Raw genomic sequence first — 16,798 nt, 5'->3', positions numbered from 1 at the left:
TGAAGTAGAGTTTCCTCTCCTTCAGACCCTGGGAACCATCAGGGATACCGTCCGATACTTGAGTCCCATTGACTTGTATTGGTATCGGTATCGGATTGGATCCGATACTTTGCCAGTATCGGCCGATACTTTCCGATACCGATATTTGGGGGGGGGCTAAATTTTTGGAAGAAAAGAAAAAAAAACCTGAAAACTGCAACTAGGTATATAGTAAATAAGCAGCAGACAGTTATGGAGCTTTGGGAGGGATGCAGTGTGAGCTATGTACGCAAATATAGCGCCTGCAGGCCTTGCACTGATGTGGATATGCTGTGCCCTACCTACTTAGCGCTGCAATCTCGGGACCCAAGAATTAGCCCTAAAAAGGACTGTTGGTTACTCAGGAGTTGTGGAATTAACAGTTGCAGATCTACACTAACTATTAAAAGCCTGATTCTGACCCATTCTCGGCAGCAGCTCTCCCTACTCTGGCTGAATCCGGAGTAGAATGTGGCGAGCAGGGAGGCGTCAGGTCTCTTATACTCGTGATGATGCTGTGCGGCCAAGCCATTCACTGCATGACCACAACAAAGATGGCTGCGGCATTTCATGGCCTGGCAGACAATCCCTGCAGCGTGATTGGGTCTCTAAAGTCCGCTAAAAATGCTGGGTGGAGACAGCAGTTACCGCCGAATAATCCCAGAAATGCTCGGTGCTCGGCGAGTACACTGAGTACACTGATACTCGGGTGAGTAACGAGTAGTGGCGAGCACGTTCGGTCATCACTACTCAGGACCCTCACTAGTCCCATGAACTTAGTCCTGTTTAGGACAGTTTCCTTCAGCATTTGCAAGCTCAGGGTTTTCTTGAATCTGCGCCAAGGACCCTCTGTCTGATCGGTTACATTAGAGTATCGCTATATCTGGCCCTCAATCTCCTCTCCTTTGTGGATCACCCAAACAGCAGCACTGCTCTCTTCAGTCTCCAAACTGTGTGTCACCAACTACAGGAAGCAGTCACTTGCCCTAACACAAAGCCTCTCACATTATAGGATAGTCCCAAATATCTAAACTATACACTATCACATCCTACACTGTACATATTATACTTATCGTTACTTATAACACTACTACACACTGAACAAAACTATGTCACAATATATACAAAGACGCACAGCATAATACACATTAAGCAATACACATGACGCAATTGATGTCTTCATGGGTAGGACACTGCTGCAAAGTCCACCATCCTTACACAGGTATACAATGCAGCTCTGTGTGTGTTTGCAACAAAGCAGTGTGAGTGTATATGCAGCAGTGCTTTGTGTGTACTTATTTGTATGCAGTACAGTTGTGTGTGTATGCAGTAATACTGCAAGTGCAGCAAGTGTGGCAGTGCTATGCCAGTGTATGTATGGAACTGAGTAGTGTGTGTGTGTGTAACAGCTGTGTGTGCAACAATGCTTTGCAAGTTTTTGCATATGTACAGCAGAACTGTGTGTACAGCAGTGGTGAAATTGTGTACATCCAGAGTCCCCTTATCCAGGTGGAAATCAGTAGCCTTCCTCTAGCACCTGGATGTTGTAGTACCTTACTGCTGAGCCTCTCATAAGGTCCTCACAACTGCTGTAGATGTTCTAGATGTTATGTCTCTTTTTCTGTCCCCCTGATGGTAAGGATATGACAAACCCGTATGACTGATGGTTTGAGGCTTTTTACAGGGACTCTAGCACGACCCAGCCCCCACAAGTTGCCACCATGCCTCCTGGGTATAGGTCGGGCAGGTAACGTGGAATTATCTGTCCTGCCAGTCTCTGGAGCAAGGCTTGGAAACGATTGCTCCCTCGGTGTTCCGGCTACTGGATCCTGATCATCCTTTTGCAGGGCAGAACTCCTTCTGGTTTCCTCTCCTTTTGCTATGACTTCGTTTCTCACCCTCTACAATACATACAATTCTCTTTCATATCTTTCCTTAGGATGCTGTCGCACGCTGGGCCAACGCAGCTCCGTGGCCTTCTGGCTAGGCCTCTGACAGGATCCCACCCCTGTCAGGGACCACTCTGTCTGCAGCTCTTAGATGTTCCTCCTTCCCCTCTGGATGCCTGACAGGTGCTGCCTGGGTGAAGCCCAGTCAGCTTCTGCCTAACTTCCTATCCAGACCACCAGTTTTACCTAATTGTGAAGAGTGCCCTACTAAATAGGAGCATAGCTCCCCCTGGTGGACTCGAGTGTGAAGTGTGGTGTATGGTTTGTGATACCTGGTAAAGAGATCTCCTTTATTGCCTTCAGACATAACATCACTCCCCCTGGTGGAAGAATGACATAGTCATATAGTTACATAGTTATTAAGGTTGAAGGAAGACTTTAAGTCCATCCAGTTCAACCCATAGCCTAACCTAACATGCCCTAACATGTTGATCCAGAGGAAGGCAAAAAAAACCATGTGGCAAACAGTAAGCTCCACATTGGGGAAAAAAAATTCCTTCCCGACTCCACATACGGCAATCAGACTAGTTCCTTGGATCAACGCCCTATCAAGGAATCTAGTATATATAACCTGTAACATTATACTTTTCCAGAAAGGTATCGAGTCCCCTCTTAAATTTAAGTAATGAATCACTCATTACAACATGATATGGCAGAGAGTTCCATAGTCTCGCTGCTAGTGTTGAGCATTCCGATACCGCAAGTATCGGGTATCGGCCGATACTTGCGGTATCGGAATTCCGATACCGGGATTCCGATACTTGCCGCGTATCGGATACCGGAATCGGAAGTTCCAAGATTCAAAATGCAGAAATTCAGCCAATGAGAATGATTCCAAGTGTGGGCACATCCTGTTTAGCATGGAGGGCATGAAACTACTGGCAAGGCTGTGATTGGCTGCTGAAATGATGTCATGCTGCAGTTTAAAAGTCGCTGGCGCCATTTTGCGATCACTCTGCTGTGAATTCAGTTAGTGACAGGACGCTGTTTGCTGACTGAGGGACAGTTTAGAGATAGCGATTTGCTTCTTTGTGCTTTCCAAAGGCTAATTTAGCAACCGCTGTGTTCACCTACTATTCACCTTGCTTTTGCCTTGTAGCGCTGTTTTCACAGCGATCTGCAAGGTCTGTGTGTGTGTGTGTGTGAGTGCAGCCCACTCTCTAGTCTGAGTGCAGCCACATAGGCCATCCATAGCTGGTTGTATTCAGTTCAGGGAGGGTGGTTCATTGCCTCATACTGTTCTTTTTTTTTTTTTTTTTTTTTTTTCAAGTAGTGTAGTCTGCTGCTAATTTATTCAAAAAAATCCTATTAGTGTCTTTCCACCCGTCTCCAGCTAATTTGTGGAAAAACACTACATAGGATAAAGTAGAGGAGGGTTTTTGGGCCTTGCAGCGCCGTTTACGGCTGTCTGCACGGTCTCCGTGTGACTGCAGCTCGCCCTGTAGTCTGTGAGCAGCCATAGCCTGGTTGTCTCCAGCTCAGGGTTGTTCACTGCGTCATACCGCCAAATCAATTTTCATTTTTTTTCAAGTAGTGTAGTCTTCTGCTAATTTATTTTAAAAAATCCTATTAGTGTCTTTCCACCCGTCTCCAGCTAATTTGTGGAAAAACACTACATAGGATAAAGTAGAGGAGGGTTTTTGGGCCTTGCAGCGCCGTTTACGGCTGTCTGCACGGTCTCCGTGTGATTGCAGCTCACCCTGTAGTCTGTGAGCAGCCATAGCCTGGTTGTCTCCAGCTCAGGGTTCTTCACTGCGTCATACCGCCAAATCAATTTTCTTTTTTTTTCAAGTAGTGTAGTCTGCTGCTAATTTATTTTAAAAAATCCTATTAGTGCCTTTCCACCCGTCTCCAGCTAATTTGTGGAAAAACACTACATAGGATAAAGTAGAGGAGGGTTTTTGGGCCTTGCAGCGCCGTTTACGGCTGTCTGCACGGTCTCCGTGTGATTGCAGCTCGCCCTGTAGTCTGTGAGCAGCCATAGCCTGGTTGTCTCCAGCTCAGGGTTGTTCACTGCGTCATACCGCCAAATCAATTTTCTTTTTTTTTCAAGTAGGGTAGGTTGCTGCTAATTTATTTAAAAAAATCCTATTAGTGTCTTTCCACCCGTCTCCAGCTAACTTGTGGAAAAACACTACATAGGATAACGTAGAGGAGGGTTTTTGGGCCTTGCAGCGCCGTTTACGGCTGTCTGCATGGTCTCCGTGTGACTGCAGCTCGCCCTGTAGTCTGTGAGCAGCCATAGCCTGGTTGTCTCCAGCTCAGGGTTGTTCACTGCGTCATACCGCCAAATCAATTTTCATTTTTTTTCAAGTAGTGTAGTCTTCTGCTAATTTATTTTAAAAAATCCTATTAGTGTCTTTCCACCCGTCTCCAGCTAATTTGTGGAAAAACACTACATAGGATAAAGTAGAGGAGGGTTTTTGGGCCTTGCAGCGCCGTTTACGGCTGTCTGCACGGTCTCCGTGTGATTGCAGCTCGCCCTGTAGTCTGTGAGCAGCCATAGCCTGGTTGTCTCCAGCTCAGGGTTGTTCACTGCGTCATACCGCCAAATCAATTTTCTTTTTTTTTCAAGTAGTGTAGTCTGCTGCTAATTTATTTAAAAAAATCCTATTAGTGCCTTTCCACCCGTCTCCAGCTAATTTGTGGAAAAACACTACATAGGATAAAGTAGAGGAGGGTTTTTGGGCCTTGCAGCGCCGTTTACGGCTGTCTGCACGGTCTCCGTGTGATTGCAGCTCGCCCTGTAGTCTGTGAGCAGCCATAGCCTGGTTGTCTCCAGCTCAGGGTTGTTCACTGCGTCATACCGCCAAATCAATTTTCTTTTTTTTTCAAGTAGGGTAGGTTGCTGCTAATTTATTTAAAAAAATCCTATTAGTGTCTTTCCACCCGTCTCCAGCTAACTTGTGGAAAAACACTACATAGGATAACGTAGAGGAGGGTTTTTGGGCCTTGCAGCGCCGTTTACGTCTGTCTGCACGGTCTCCGTGTGACTGCAGCTCTATCTGTTGTCAGTTCAGCCCCCAAAAAAGAAATAAATAATAAAGTTCACCAAACACACCAGTTACACCACTTTACATTTGTGTAGGCCACATTAGCTCATATTAAAGTCTAGTCCACACTTTAGAAAATTAGTGTTTCTTATACCTGTTAGGAGGAGTTGCTCAGGAATAAGCACACAAATCCGTTAGTACTTTTCTGCTTATCTTTATCAGTCAACCAAGATGAAGAAGGCAGTGAGTAAGGCACGTGGGCATGGGAGCCGTCGCGGAGCAGGGAGTGGACGTGGGGATTCTGTGCCTGCTGCGGGCACCGGTGACTCATCAGCACCCACTTTCACCAGGCAACAGTCATTCATGCGCAGCTTTGTGTCAGAGCGCCGTACACCGCTGCTGCGTGAAGAACAAATTGAAGCTGTTGTCGGATGGATGGCAGCTAATGCATCAACTTCCATTAGTGCCACATCCTCTCAGACACAGAGCACTGGAGAGCAGCCATCTGTCTCTTCACCACCTGTCAAATTGCCCAGGCAGACAGAGAGCCCAGGACAGGAGCCGTCTCTACTTCTGTTCTCTGAATCTCTTGGCTTGGAAACAGGGGGCCAGCCAAGCAGCATTGGAGAAATGGAAGAAGAGGCAGGGTGCAGTGATGCCCAACAGCTTTTTCTGTCTTCCTCTGAAGAGGCGGGTGGGCCAGTGGCTCCGGTCACCACATCGCAGGCCGCATCAGCTGATGATGACACTCAGGTGCCACTTACTGGTGCGTGCTCTGCTGCTGAGACTACCCAGGAGGAGCAGTTGGGGGCAGAGGGTAGTGTAGATGATGAGGTCCTCGACCCATCTTGGCGTGAGGGACAGGAAGGTGGTGGGAGCAGCTCTGAGGAAGAGATTCCCCGTACGGCCCAAAGAGGGAGAGGGAGGGGGAAGACTGCGGATCCTGCAGCCTCCGCTTTGGCACCCGTTAGGAGCATGTCTCTTCCAAAAGCCAAAAAGGGCGCTCCCAAGACTTGCAGTGCCTGGTCCTTTTTTGACACAGTTGCAGATGACATTTGCTATGTCAGATGCAAGGTGTGTCATCAAAAAGTCAAAAGAGGTCGAAATGTCAGCAACCTCAATACCTCCAACATGTGGAAACATGTGCGCAACAGGCACCCGGCGGAGTTAGAAAAACACACTGAAGAGGTAGGCCAACCAACAGCGGCAGCTACCACCTCTTCAGCTCGTGTTGCCTCTTCCTCTAGCTCACACGCAGCTGGTTCGGCTTCCTCCCAGGATCGCCGTGGAAGAACCTCTGGCCCTGTTGTCCAGAGACCCGCTGTAATTCCACCCGCAGCACCACTTTCCCAGTCATCCACACACTCCCAGCCCAGTCTACAGCCATCGGTAGTACAGGCATGGGAGAAAAGGCGGCCTTTCTCGTCAAACCACCCACGAGCACAGGCTCTGACTGCAGGCATTGCCAAACTTCTGTCACTGGAAATGCTGTCATTCAGGCTGGTGGAGACTGACAGCTTCCGTGACTTGATGTCATTGGCAGTCCCACAGTACAATGTGCCCAGCCGCTTTTACTTCAGCAGGCAAGCCGTCCCTGCCCTGCACAAGCATGTGGAGGGACACATAAAACACGCGCTACTGAATCAGTAGCAAGGTCCACCTCACCACCGATGCGTGGACCAGTCAACATGGACAGGGGCGATACCTTTCCCTCACTGCCCATTGGGTTAATGTCGTTGAGCCGGGTACAGACCGTGCGAGTGGCGCAGGACGTGTCCTGCCCACTCCAAGGATTGCAGGAATCCATTCTGTACGCATTGACTCCTCCTCTTACACCAGTTCCTCAGAATCATCGCTGCAGGAGCCGTCACAGTCCACCTCCACATGGACCCGTGATGAACGTGTACCTGTTACGACCGACATGAGCACAGCCGTGGCCAAACGTCAACAGGCCGTCTTGAAATTAATTTTTTTGGGGAATCGTAGCCACACAGCGCAGGAGCTCTGGAATGCCATCAAGCAGGAGAGCGATGTGTGGTTTGTGCCAGCGAATCTCCAGCCAGGCATGGTAGTGTGTGATAATGGCCGAAATCTGGTGGCAGCTCTGGGCCTCGGCAACCTCACTCACATCCCATGTCTGGCACATGTGCTCAATTTGGTCGTGCAGAGCTTTTTGAGGGACTATCCGGATCTTGATGCACTGCTGCACAAGGTCCGCCTAGAGTGTGCTCACTTGCGGCGTTCCAGCACGGCAAAAGCGCGCATTGCGGCTCTGCAGCGCCGACACCGCCTGCCGGAACATCGCATCATATGTGACCTACCTACCAGGTGGAATTCCACGTTACATATGTTGGAGCGGTTGTGTGAGCAGCAGCAAGCTGTAATGGAGTACCAGCTGCTTCAGGCGCAAAGAAGTCGCAGTCAGCGCCGTACAGACTTCACAACCACAGAGTGGGCCACTATGAATGACGTCTGCCAGGTTTTGCGTCCCTTTGATTATTCCACGCGGATGGCGAGTGCAGATGATGCACTAGTCAGCATGACTGTCCCCCTTATCTGCCTGCTTGAAAAATCACTGCAAGCGCTAAGGGATGATGTTGTGGAAGAGGTGGAGGATGAGGATTCACCATTTCCATCATCTTCTGGACAGTCAGCGCCACGTGGTTCCTCACAAACGCGTAGGCAGGGGACAGTTTGTGAGGAGGATGAGGAGGAGTCAATGGAGGAGGAAGACGTCCGTCCAGAGGAGGGAGTTACTGAATTGTCCAGTACTCAGTGTGTACAGCGAGGGTGGGGTGATGACGAGCAGGCAGAGATCACGCCTCCAGCAGGGGACAGCGTTTCTTGGGCAGTTGGCAGTCTGCAGCACATGGTGGATTACATGCTGCAGTGCCTGAGAAACGACCGCCGCATCGCCCACATTCTCAACATGTCTGATTATTGGGTGTTCACCCTCCTCGATCCTCGTTACCGGGACAACGTAGAAAGCCTCATCACACCATTGAACCGGGAGCGAAAAATGCGGGAGTACCAAGACACACTGGTGAATTCCATCATCTTCTCCATTCCAACTGAGAGAAGTGCTGCTAGTGCATTCCAAAGCAGCTCAGTGCGTCCAGGCAGTGGTGGAGGCTCTGCACAAAGAGGGAGCAGAAGCAGTGCCTCTGCCCAAGGCAAGACCAGTATGGCCCAACTGTGGCACAGTTTTCTGTGCCCCCCACAAAAGTCTACACCATCACAGACGGCTCCAGTCAGCAGGAGGCAACGGTTCCGTCAGATGGTGACAGACTACATGTCTTGCCCTCTTGCTGTACTCCCAGACGGCTCTTCCCCTTTCAAGTTTTGGGTCTCAAAGCTGGATACATGGCCAGAGCTAAGCCAGTATGCATTGGAGGTGCTGTCTTGCCCTGCGGCCAGTGTATTATCGGAACGTGTCTTTAGTGCTGCAGGTGGTGTACTAACTGACCGTCGCATGCGACTATCCTCCGATAACGTTGACCGGCTTACTTTCCTGAAAATGAACAAGGCCTGGATCTCGCAGGAATTTGCCACTCCTCCTCCTGATTAAATAATTAGGTCACTGTATACGTTATCCAGGTCTCCTGTTGTGTTCATCTTTCTACCACCTGAACTTAAATTCCTGGGCTCCAACACCGCCAGTTGAGGCTCAGAAGTGCCGTCTGCACAGTCAAAACATACGACCCAGTGTTATTGGGTTTCAGTAACGTCAGCTGATCCCCAGCTGTGTAGCCGGCAATGTGTCATGCGACCGCCACGCTGACACAACAACTGAAATGTAAGGGAATCTGTCCCCCCCCCCAAGGCGTTTGTTGCTGAAAGAGCCACCTTGTGCAGCAGTAATGCTGCACAAGGAAAAGGTAGCTATTTTTGTTTAGCTCCTTGCACACGCAGAACTTAACACTTATAAAATGTGTCCACTGATACCGTAAAACCGTCCCGGAGGTGGGACTTTCCTTCGTAATGTGACGCAGCACAGCCGTCATTCCTACCCCCCCGGCGCCGCGCACCGGCTCCTCAGCGTTGTTTGATTCCGTCCCGGAGCCTGCGCTGTTATGTTATCCCGTGGCCAGGCATACTTAGCGCTGCCCGTCTTCTGGCATCATTTGGTGTCAGGATGGCTGCGCCTGTGCGGCCGCGCTGGCAGAGAGCCCGCCTCGCAGTGTCTTCTGATTTAATCCCACTGGGGGCCTGGGATCCATGGACATGCGCAGTGCATATCTGAACCTCCACCTCTCACTCATCTCCCTATGGCTTCTTCAGACTGTTCGGTGTCAGCTGGTCCCTAAAAGCATGCCACGGCCGTGACACCGCACAGTCTTAAGAAGCCGTAGGGAGGGGAGTGAGAGGCGAGGATATGCACTGCGCATGTCCATGGATCCCAGGCCCCCAGTGGGATTAAATCAGAAGACACTGCGAGGCGGGCTCTCTGCCAGCGCGGCCGCACAGGCGCAGCCATCCTGACACCAAATGATGCCAGAAGACGGGCAGCGCTAAGTGTGCCTGGCCACGGGATAACATAACAGCGCAGGCTCCGGGACGGAATCAAACAACGCTGAGGAGCCGGTGCGCGGCGCCGGGGGGGTAGGAATGACGGCTGTGCTGCGTCACATTACGAAGGAAAGTCCCACCTCCGGGACGGTTTTACGGTTGCAGGGGACACATTTTATAAGTGTTTAGTTCTGTGTTTGCAAGGAGCATGATGAAAAGAGCCACCTTTTCCTTTTGCATCTTTTGTGCTGCACAAGCTGGCTCTTTCAGCTACAAACGCCTTGGGGGGGGGTTAAAGGTTCCCTTTCGACTTTCTCAGGCTTCGGCCTACATTGTGTTCCTCTGCTTTTCCACCTGTCCCTGGGCTCCAACACCGCCAGTTGCCGTCCAGAAGTGCTGTACGCACAGTCAACAGTCGCTCCTCTGTTATTGGGGTTCAGTAACGTCAGCTGTTCCCCTGCTGTGTGTGTGGCAATCCCTCCTACCTCCTCCAACCTCCTCCTCCTCCACCTGTCCCTGGGCTCCAACACCGCCAGTTGCCGTCCAGAAGTGCTGTACGCACAGTCAACAGTCGCTCCTCTGTTATTGGGGTTCAGTAACGTCAGCTGTTCCCCTGCTGTGTGTGTGGCAATCCCTCCTACCTCCTCCTACCTCCTCCAACCTCCTCCTCCTCCACCTGTCCCTGGGCTCCAACACCGCCAGTTGCCGTCCAGAAGTGCTGTACGCACAGTCAACAGTCCCTCCTCTGTTATTGGGGTTCAGTAACGTCAGCTGTTCCCCTGCTGTGTGTGTGGCAATCCCTCCTACCTCCTCCAACCTCCTCCAACCTCCTCCTCCTCCACCTGTCCCTGGGCTCCAACACCGCCAGTTGCCGTCCAGAAGTGCTGTACGCACAGTCAACAGTCGCTCCTCTGTTATTGGGGTTCAGTAACGTCAGCTGTTCCCCTGCTGTGTGTGTGGCAATCCCTCCTACCTCCTCCAACCTCCTCCTCCTCCACCTGTCCCTGGGCTCCAACACCGCCAGTTGCCGTCCAGAAGTGCTGTACGCACAGAGCCAAACACCTCGCCAATGTGTTAGTGGGGTTCAGCACCGCCAGCTGTTCCCCTGCTGTGTATACGGCAACGTGTACTGCGACCGCCACGCAGGCACAACAAGTTAAATTTAAGGGAACCTGTCCCCCCCCCCCCCCCAGGCGTTTCTTACTGAAGGAGCCACCTTGTGCAGCAGTAATGATGCAAAGGGAAAAAGTGCCTCTTTTCGTGGTGCTCCTTGCAGATGCTGAACCTAACACTTATGAAATGTGTCCCCTCACAGCGTTCAACCGTCCGGTAGGTGGAACTTTCCTTTGTCATGTGACGCAGCACAGCCGTCATTTTTACCCCCTTGGCGCCGTGCACCGCCTCCTCAGCGTTGTTTGAATCTGTCCCGGAGCCTGCGCTGTTAGGTTACCCCTTGGCCATGCACACATTTCGCGCTGCCTGTCTTCTGACATCATTTGCTGTCAGGCTGGCTGCGCCTGTGTGGGTGCGCTGTCCGAGATTCAGCCTCGCGGTGTCGTGTAATGTAATCCCACCGCGGGCCTGGGATCCGTGGCCATGCGCAGTGCATATCCTCGCCTCTCACTCCCCTCCCTACGGCTTCTAAAGACTGTTCGGTGTCAGCTGATCCCTAATAGCATGCCACGGCCGTGACACCGCACAGTCTGAAGAAGCCGTAGGGAGGGGAGTGAGAGGCGAGGATATGCACTGCGCATGGCCACGGATCCCAGGCCCGCGGTGGGATTACATTACACGACACCGCGAGGCTGAATCTCGGACAGCGCACCCACACAGGCGCAGCCAGCCTGACAGCAAATGATGTCAGAAGACGGGCAGCGCAAAATGTGTGCATGGCCTAGGGGTAACCTAACAGCGCAGGCTCCGGGACAGATTCAAACAACGCTGAGGAGGCGGCGCACGGTGCCAAGGGGGTAAAAATGACGACTGTGCTGCGTCACATGACAAAGGAAAGTTCCACCTACCGGACGGTTGAACGCTGTGAGGGGACACATTTCATAAGTGTTAGGTTCAGCATCTGCAAGGACCATAATTAAAAGAGCTAAGTTTACCTTTTCCAGCATTAGTGCTGTACACGATGGCTCTTCCAGCTACAAACGCCTGGGGGGGGGGTTAAAGGTTTCCTTTCAACTTGCTCCAGTGCAGGCTTCGGCCTACACTCCGCTCCCCCTGCTCCTCCTGCTGACCCTGGGCTCTAACACCGCCAGTTGGGGCCCAGATATGCTAGCTGCACAGAGAAAAACAACTCGCCAATGTGTCAGTGGGGTTCAGCACCGCCAGCTGTTCCCCTGCTGTGCAGCCGGCAACGTGTCCCGCGACCGCCACGCAGACACAAGAACTGAAATTGAAGGGAACCTGTCCCCCCTCCCCCAGGTGTTTCTATGTTTTACAGCCACCTTGTACAGCAGTAATGCTGCATGTGTGCAAGGTGGCTCAGAAACTTATTCTCCTTGCACTCGTGGAACTGAACACGTCTAAAATGTGTCCTCTGTGACCATTAAAACGTCCCTCAGGTGTGATTTTACTTTGTATTGACACGCAACAAGCTCCTTGGTAACGCTGCCCGTCTTCTGGCATCATTGTTTGGCTGGGTGCGCCTCTGCGGCCGCCTTGCCCCACACAACGCCCCTCGGTGTCTTATTTATTTTGACTGCGAGGGTGTGATTGACGGGCATGATCAGTGCATCAGTTCGCCTGTCCCTCATCTCCTTCCGCCTTCTTCGGACTGTGCGGCTTCATGGCCGTGGCATGCGATAAGGGATCAGCTGACGCCACATAGTCTGAAGCAGGTGTAAGAACCCAAGCGAGAGGCGAACATATGTACTGCGCCAGGCCATGAATCCCAGCCCCGCAGTGTTTTAACTATGTCAAGACACTGCGGGGCTGTGATTCATGGGCATCGCGAACCGCACCTGCCGACATCAAATGATGTCAGAGGACGGGCAGCACTAACAGCGCAAGGCCAAGGGATAACACGACAGCGCAGACTCCTGTGCAACACATAACGATGCTCAGGAGGCCGCGCAAAGCACCAAGGTGGCATTTTTGCCAGCTGTACTGCGTCTCTTTACGAAGGGAACTCACGCCTCAAAATCAGTTTGACTGTGTAAGGGCCTAAATGTTATACGTGTTTCATTCAGCGTGTGCAAGGAGCGAAATTAAAAGAGCAACCTTTGACTTGTGCAGCACTACTGCTGCATAAGCTGTGGCTCTTCTACTTTGTAACCCCTGAGGGGGGGTTAAAGGTTACCTTTGAAATTGGTTCAATTAGGCTTCGGCCTACACTCTGCTCCCCCTGCAGAGCCCTGGGCTCCAACACCGCCAGTTGGGGCCCGGTACTGCTAGCTGCACAGAGAAAAACACCAGCCAATGTGTCAGTGGGGTTCAGCACCGCCAGCTGTTCCCCTGCTGTGCAGCCGGCAACGTGTCCTGCAACTGCCACGCAGGCACAACAGACCCAAAAGCTGCCGCCAGTGCAGGCTTCGGCCTACACTCTGCTCCATCTCCTCCTCCTGCTGAACCCGGGCTCCAACACCGCCAGTTGGGGCCCGGTACTGCTAGCTGCACAGAGAAAAACACCAGCCAATGTGTCAGTGGGGTTCAGCACCGCCAGCTGTTCCCCTGCTGTGCAGCCGGCAACGTGTCCTGCAACTGCCACGCAGGCACAACAGACCCAAAAGCTGCCGCCAGTGCAGGCTTCGGCCTACACTCTGCTCCATCTCCTCCTCCTGCTGAACCCGGGCTCCAACACCGCCAGTTGGGGCCCGGTACTGCTAGCTGCACAGAGAAAAACACCAGCCAATGTGTCAGTGGGGTTCAGCACCGCCAGCTGTTCCCCTGCTGTGCAGCCGGCATCGTGTCCTGCAAAAGCCACGCAGACACAAGAACTGAAATTGAAGGGAACCTGTCCCCCCTCCCCCAGGCGTTTGTACGTTTTAAAGGCCACCTTGTACAGCGGTAATGCTGCATCTGTGCAAGGTGGCTCATAAACGTATTCTCCTCGCACATGTGGAACTGAAAACACGTCTAAAATGTGTCCTCTGTGTGACCATTTAACTGTCCCGGTGGTGTGACTTTCCTTTGTAATGACACGCTGCAACCCCCTTGGTAGCGCTGCCCGTCTTCTGGCATCATTGTTTGGCTGCCTGCGCCTCTGCGGCCGCCCTGACCCACACAACGCCCCTCGTTGTCTTATTTATTGGGACTGCGAGGGTGTGATTGATGGGCATGATCAGTGCATCAGTTCGCCTGTGCCTCATCTCCTTCCGCCTTCTGCGGACTGTGCGGCTTCATGGCCGTGGCATGCGATAAGGGATCAGATGACGCCGCACAGTCTGAAGCGGGTGTAAGGACCCGAGTGTGAGAGGCGAACATATGTGCTGCGCCAGGCCCTGAATCCCAGCCCCGCAGTGTTTTAACAATGTTAAGACACTGCGGGGCTGGGGTTCATGGTCATCGCGAACCGCACCGGCCGACATTAAATGATGCCAGAACATGGGCAGCGCTAACAGCGCTAGGCCAGGGGATAACACGACAGCGCAGACTCCTGTACAGCAAATAACAACGCTCAGGAGGCTGCACCCAGCACCAAGGTGGGATTCTTGACATCTGTGCTGCGTCTCATTACAAAGGGAACTCGCGCCTCCAACACAGTTTGACTGTATAAAGGGCTAAATGTTATACGTGTTTCATTCAGCGTGTGCAAGGAGCGAAATTAAAAGAGCAACCTTTGACTTGTGCAGCACTACTGCTGCATAAGCTGTGGCTCTTCTACTTTGTAACCCCTGAGGGGGGTTAAAGGTTACCTTTGAAATTGGTTCAATTAGGATTCGGCCTACACTCTGCTCCCCCTGCAGAGCCCTGGGCTCCAACACCGCCAGTTGGGGCCCGGTACTGCTAGCTGCACAGAGAAAAACACCAGCCAATGTGTCAGTGGGGTTCAGCACCGCCAGCTGTTCCCCTGCTGTGCAGCCGGCAACGTGTCCTGCAACTGCCACGCAGGCACAACAGACCCAAAAGCTGCCGCCAGTGCAGGCTTCGGCCTACACTCTGCTCCATCTCCTCCTCCTGCTGAACCCGGGCTCCAACACCGCCAGTTGGGGCCCGGTACTGCTAGCTGCACAGAGAAAAACACCAGCCAATGTGTCAGTGGGGTTCAGCACCGCCAGCTGTTCCCCTGCTGTGCAGCCGGCAACGTGTCCTGCAACTGCCACGCAGGCACAACAGACCCAAAAGCTGCCGCCAGTGCAGGCTTCGGCCTACACTCTGTTCCATCTCCTCCTCCTGCTGAACCCGGGCACCAACACCGCCAGTTGGGGCCCGGTACTGCTAGCTGCACAGAGAAAAACACCAGCCAATGTGTCAGTGGGGTTCAGCACCGCCAGCTGTTCCCCTGCTGTGCAGCCGGCAACGTGTCCTGCAACTGCCACGCAGGCACAACAGACCCAAAAGCTGCCGCCAGTGCAGGCTTCGGCCTACACTCTGCTCCGTCTCCTCCTCCTGCTGAACCCGGGCTCCAACACCGCCAGTTGGGGCCCGGTACTGCTAGCTGCACAGAGAAAAACACCAGCCAATGTGTCAGTGGGGTTCAGCACCGCCAGCTGTTCCCCTGCTGTGCAGCCGGCATCGTGTCCTGCAAAAGCCACGCAGACACAAGAACTGAAATTGAAGGGAACCTGTCCCCCCTCCCCCAGGCGTTTGTACGTTTTAAAGGCCACCTTGTACAGCGGTAATGCTGCATCTGTGCAAGGTGGCTCATAAACGTATTCTCCTCGCACATGTGGAACTGAAAACACGTCTAAAATGTGTCCTCTGTGTGACCATTTAACCGTCCCGGTGGTGTGACTTTCCTTTGTAATGACACGCTGCAACCCCCTTGGTAGCGCTGCCCGTCTTCTGGCATCATTGTTTGGCTGCCTGCGCCTCTGCGGCCGCCCTGACCCACACAACGCCCCTCGTTGTCTTATTTATTGGGACTGCGAGGGTGTGATTGATGGGCATGATCAGTGCATCAGTTCGCCTGTCCCTCATCTCCTTCCGCCTTCTGCGGACTGTGCGGCTTCATGGCCGTGGCATGCGATAAGGGATCAGATGACGCCGCACAGTCTGAAGCGGGTGTAAGGACCCGAGTGTGAGAGGCGAACATATGTGCTGCGCCAGGCCCTGAATCCCAGCCCCGCAGTGTTTTAACAATGTTAAGACACTGCGGGGCTGGGGTTCATGGTCATCGCGAACCGCACCGGCCGACATTAAATGATGCCAGAACATGGGCAGCGCTAACAGCGCTAGGCCAGGGGATAACACGACAGCGCAGACTCCTGTACAGCAAATAACAACGCTCAGGAGGCTGCACCCAGCACCAAGGTGGGATTCTTGACATCTGTGCTGCGTCTCATTACAAAGGGAACTCGCGCCTCCAACACAGTTTGACTGTATAAAGGGCTAAATGTTATACGTGTTTCATTCAGCGTGTGCAAGGAGCGAAATTAAAAGAGCAACCTTTGACTTGTGCAGCACTACTGCTGCATAAGCTGTGGCTCTTCTACTTTGTAACCCCTGAGGGGGGGTTAAAGGTTACCTTTGAAATTGGTTCAATTAGGCTTCGGCCTACACTCTGCTCCCCCTGCAGAGCCCTGGGCTCCAACACCGCCAGTTGGGGCCCGGTACTGCTAGCTGCACAGAGAAAAACACCAGCCAATGTGTCAGTGGGGTTCAGCACCGCCAGCTGTTCCCCTGCTGTGCAGCCGGCAACGTGTCCTGCAACTGCCACGCAGGCACAACAGACCCAAAAGCTGCCGCCAGTGCAGGCTTCGGCCTACACTCTGCTCCATCTCCTCCTCCTGCTGAACCCGGGCTCCAACACCGCCAGTTGGGGCCCGGTACTGCTAGCTGCACAGAGAAACACACCAGCCAATGTGTCAGTGGGGTTCAGCACCGCCAGCTGTTCCCCTGCTGTGCAGCCGGCAACGTGTCCTGCAACTGCCACGCAGGCACAACAGACCCAAAAGCTGCCGCCAGTGCAGGCTTCGGCCTACACTCTGCTCCATCTCCTCCTCCTGCTGAACCCGGGCTCCAACACCGCCAGTTGGGGCCCGGTACTGCTAGCTGCACAGAGAAAAACACCAGCCAATGTGTCAGTGGGGTTCAGCACCGCCAGCTGTTCCCCTGCTGTGCAGCCGGCATCGTGTCCTGCAAAAGCCACGCAGACACAAAAACTGAAATTGAAGGGAACCTGTCCCCCCTCCCCCAGGCGTTTGTACGTTTTAAAGGCCA

The sequence above is a fragment of the Ranitomeya variabilis genome, chromosome 5 (genome assembly GCF_051348905.1).
Source record: "Ranitomeya variabilis isolate aRanVar5 chromosome 5, aRanVar5.hap1, whole genome shotgun sequence".
In the NCBI taxonomy this organism is placed as follows: Eukaryota; Metazoa; Chordata; class Amphibia; order Anura; family Dendrobatidae; genus Ranitomeya; species Ranitomeya variabilis.
This window is presented reverse-complemented; position numbering follows the sequence as displayed.